At 39.8% G+C, this 5,058-nt stretch overlaps 1 pseudogene; it reads right to left on the reverse strand.

The window, feature by feature from the left end:
• Positions 1 to 2,742: 2,742 nt before the first annotated feature.
• Positions 2,743 to 2,842, reverse strand: LOC134357645 (U6 spliceosomal RNA; annotated as a pseudogene).
• Positions 2,843 to 5,058: the final 2,216 nt, after the last annotated feature.

Below are 5,058 nucleotides of genomic sequence, written 5' to 3' on the forward strand. Positions count from 1 at the left end.
TTATTGTCACCAAACAATTGATACTAGGACGTACAATCATCACAGCGATATTTGATTCTGCACTTCACACTCCCTGGAGTACAAATCAATAGTAAACATTAAAAATTTTAAATTATAAATCATAAATAGAAAACAGAAAAGGGAAAGTATGGTAATGCAAAAAAACCGAGAGGCAGGTCCGGATATTTGGAGGGTACGGCCCAGATGCGGGTCAGGATCCGTTCAGCAGTCTTATCACAGTTGGAAAGAAGCTGTTCCCAAATCTGGCTGTACGAGTCTTCAAGCTCCTGAGCCTTCTCCCGGAGGGAAGAGGGATGAAAAATGTGTTGGTTGGGTGGGTCGTGTCCTTGATTATCCTGACAGAACTGCTCCGACAGCCTGTGGTGTAAAGTGAGTCCAAGGACGGAAGACTGGTTTGTGTGATGTGCTGTGCCGTGTTCACGATCTTCTGCAGCTTCTTCCGGTCTTGGACAGGACAACTTGCATATCAGGTTGTGATGCACTCTAGAAGAATGCTTTCTATGGTGCATCTATAAAAATTAGTGAGGGTTTTAAGGGACAGGCCAAATTTCTTTAGCTTTCTCAGGAAGTAAAGGCGCTGGTGGGCCTTCTTGGCAGTGGACTGTGCTTGGTTGGACCAAGTCAGGTCATTTGTGATATTGACCCTGAGGAACTTAAAGCTTTTGACCTGATGCACTTGCGCACCACTGATGTAATGGGGTCGTGCGGTCCGCTACTCCTTCTGAAGTCAACAACCAATTCCTTCACCTTGCTGACATTGAGGGATAGGTTATTGTCTTCGCACCATGTCACCAGGTTCTTTATTTCCTCTATGTACTCAAACTCATCATTTTGGCCTATTTTATCATGTGCCTCCAATTAGCTCGTCCTTAATAATGGACTCCAACATCTTTCCAGTCACTGAAGTCATGCTAACTGGCCATTCTTTTGCCTCCCTCCCTTCTTAAAGAATGGAGTGACATTTGCAATTTTTCAGTTCTCTGGAACCGTTCCAGAATCTAGTGATTCATGAATGATCATTACTGATGCCTCCACAATCTCCTCAGCTAGCTCTTTTAGAACCCTGGTGTGTAGTCCATATAGCCTAGTTGACTTATCTATCTTCAGACTTCTCAGTTCCCAAAGCACCGTCTCCTTAGTAATAGCAACAACACTCACTTTTGCCCCCTAAAAGTCTTGCACTTCTATTTTTCTGCTCGTGTCTTCCACAGTGAAGACTGATGCAAAATATTTATTAAGTTCTTCTACCATTTCTTTATCCCCTATTACTATTTCTCCAGCATTATTTTCCTGTGCTCCGATATCCACTCTTGTCTCTCTTTTACTCCCTATATATCTAAAAAAAACTTTTTGTGTCCTCTTTTATATCATTGGCTCAATTACCTTCACATTTCATCATTTGTCTCTTTATGGCCTTATTAGTTACCTCCTGTTTGTTTTTAAAAACCTCCCAATCCCATATCTTTCTACTAATTTTTGCTTTATTATATGCCCTCTCTTTCGCTTTTATGCTGTCTTTGACTTCCCTTGTCAGGCACACTTCCCTTCTCCTCATTTCAGCATTGGAATATGAATGAGAAAAGATACAAAAACCCATAGTTAGATTTTACTTTTTTTTAATGATTGTACTGAAGAACTTATGACTAATGTGTCCCTGATACAAACTGCTTTATGCCCTCTAAATTATGAACATCATATTAAATTTGGCAACCAATAATATATTAACAAAATTCAGTACAACATTAACCATTTGAAATATGTAAATTCTCCTGTATGTTCTTTTTTAACAGGATTGTTAAACCATTTGTTTAAAATTTTCCTGGAAGAATTAAGCTTCGGAGAAAGAATGGGGAAGGGAATGGGTGACAAAATGTGACATCTTTGAAAACATACTGCTTTATAATTCACCATCATATATTGAGTATTTAAGGATTTTGACATAAATAGTTATCTTCATGCCCATTACCTGCATCCAAAATATCTATGGTACTGATCAGCAGTTTATCAAAACAGAATCAACAAGATTAGGGAAACCCATTCTCACTGCAGTCGCCATGTACAAAGCAATGGGAAGAGCTCCTCCATTCTACTGTGGAATTGTCTAAATGTGAGTAGCAATAATCAGATCCTAGTATCAGCAAAAAACATCACAAAGCTGCTTGGATTACTAGAAAAAACTATTTGCCAGTATACTTTAAGGAAAATAACATAGGAACTGCAGACAATAAGAGTCTATCTGTAATTCTGATACTGTAAGGTACGACAAAAATACTGTTGTTGATTGATCATTTCTACCTATCAATCTGGAACAGGCCCAGACATAAGGCAAAGCAATTGGTATTAATCTTTAACAATCGTAGGCCCATAATAGCCTCTCCTCTACTACCATGATGAGGCCATTCTCAGGTTTCATCTGGGTAGCCTTCAACCTGATGGCATGAACATTGATTTCTCTAACTTACAGTAAATTTTACCCTTCCCCCTTCCATTTCCACTCTGGCTCCCTTCTTACCCCTTCTCTTCTTCTCACCTGCCCGCCAACTCATTTTGGTGCTCCTCATCCCCTTTCTCCCATGGTCCACTCTCCTCTCCTGTCAGAATCCTTCTTCTTCAGCACTTCACCTTTTCCACCTATTATTTTCCATCTTCTTACTTCATCCTCCCTCCCTAACTCACCTGACTTCACCTATCACCTTCTATCTTGTACTCTTTCCTCGCCCCACACCTTCTTCACGAATTTGCGTGTCATCCTTGCGCAGGGGCCATGCTAATCTTCTCTGTATCGTTCCAATTTTATTATATGTGCTGCTGAAACGAGCACGCCCCACATCTTCTTATTCTGGATTCTTACTCCTTCCTTTCGGGTCCTGATGAGGCGTCTCAGCCTGAAACATTCACTATTTGTTCATTTCTGAAGATTCTGCCTGATCTGCTGAGTTCCTCCAGCATTCTGTGTGTGTTGCTCCAAAATTACGTTATTCTGTCAAGCATGTCACACCCATTGTATGTCTATAGCAGATCACTGCTATACCCTATCCCAAAATATTGTTTTTAAAAAGTAAATCTATCTAATTTCATTTGACTCTGTGTCAAAGCAGATTTGTGACCTGGAAATTATTGTTTTCAGACACCCACTGGAATGTGGACTGCTGGATCAGCAGAAAATTATTGCCAAGATAGATTAAAAATAACTCAAGGAACAGTTCATCATGTGATGGAGTCAGACTCCTCAGTTTCATTGGTGCTTTTATAGATCTTCAGGTTGATTATCATGTCACAAGCATAAATCACTTCATTAACAAGGCCCTCAATGACATTAATCGCCACCTTAAATGGCTCCAGTGGGAATAATTTGTATCAGCACTGAAAATGCAGTGATTTCACAATTGCTAAGAACCATTGAAAATCTTATGGCAAAATTGAATGTTTCATCAGGTTTATCATGACCATCAGTGGGTCAAATCACATGGTGGTTTGGGGATGATTGTGACCCATGCCCTGTACCTTTCACTGCATAGAAGATCTTTATAAATTAGTATGGATTTGCACTATTAATGTATCATGGTAACAGCAATAGTCCCCTGAAATGTCTCGCCTGTTAAAATTATGCTCCTTTCTTCATCTGTTTCTATATTATGATGATTAATAGCCATATATACACATAGCACATATGCCGTATATGGCTGTATATGCTTTTATTTATATATAAGTTATGGCTTCATCTTGTACAATTTTTCACTTTCCTTGAAAATTCTAAATCTAACATCAATATAAATGTTGGTTGGTATTGGAAGCAAGGGCTGCAGTAAAAAAGGAGCAGGAGGAGAAACGACAGAGCTGGTGGAAAGTATCTGATAATTCTTGAGTCTGTTGGGGCCTGGCAGGGGTAGGAAGTATGATCAAGAAGGTTGAGAGTAATGGGCTATCTAATGTGTCAAGAAATATTAATCGGGGCTCATGTCAGGTTTGGAATGCTCTATGATAGTAATCTGATATCTGGAAGTAGATGGTAACAAAACTCACAACTTATTTCTCAAACACGAGGAATTCTGCAGATGCTGGAAATTCAAGCAACACACATCAAAGTTGCTAGTGAACGCAGCAGGCCAGGCAGCATCCCTAGGAAGCGGTACAGTCGACGTTTCAGGCCGAGACCCTTCATCTGCCTGGCCTGCTGCGTTCACCAGCAACTTTGATGTGTGTAACTTATTTCTCAATTTCCCTTTGTTTTTTCCCTCTCTCTCTGATTTTAACTTTCTTTCAACTTTTCTTTCCTTTTGGCTCACATTCTCTCCATGTTTAGGTAATCTTCCTTTCCTCAGAATTTCTTTTTCTCTGGGGATCACTTTGGATGAAAAGTGATGTTAACTATCTGTAGTGTTAATTAAACACATTTGGTCAAGACCTTGCAATTTTAATCCTAATCACTGATTACCATGATATGAATTTGTCACTTAATGGCTGGTGTGGAGCAGGGAAAATGGACATTTTACCCGTATTTCCACTGCAGATATGGAGAGTGCAAGGTGACACTCAGTGTGGCATTTTACAAGAGCTGAGGGGAAAAACAGAAAGTGCTTCATTGTGACTCTAGATGGTTCTGAAGAGCATAGAATTCAAGATCATGGCCTTAAGTGAAGAGGGGAAGGTACTACATAAAACCCGGGATACATGAGGGACTTTTGAGTTTGCTTGTTTCGTGGAACATGGGCGAAATCGCTCATGAATTGCTTTTGAGGGAAGTCAGTTGGTCAGTTGAGGCAGAGGGACTGCAAGTTATCTGGATGCAAAATGGAGGTCTAATCATCGATTTTATGGGGGCAACTAAAGATCTCAGAATGCACACTTAAAATTATCTGATGTCTTCACTGTCATAGAATGTGAAATATTGTACATGGGTACAAGTCCCCAATTAAAAGAACTTCAGACAGCAAGATTCAAGGAGTAGAACAATTCCTTAGGAATACTATCCATGAGTTTGAACTTGAGAGCTTAGAACTGGAATTTGGTCCATAAGACCATAAGACAAAGGAGCAG

Source organism: Mobula hypostoma, chromosome 16 (genome assembly GCF_963921235.1).
Source record: "Mobula hypostoma chromosome 16, sMobHyp1.1, whole genome shotgun sequence".
Classification (NCBI taxonomy): Eukaryota; Metazoa; Chordata; class Chondrichthyes; order Myliobatiformes; family Myliobatidae; genus Mobula; species Mobula hypostoma.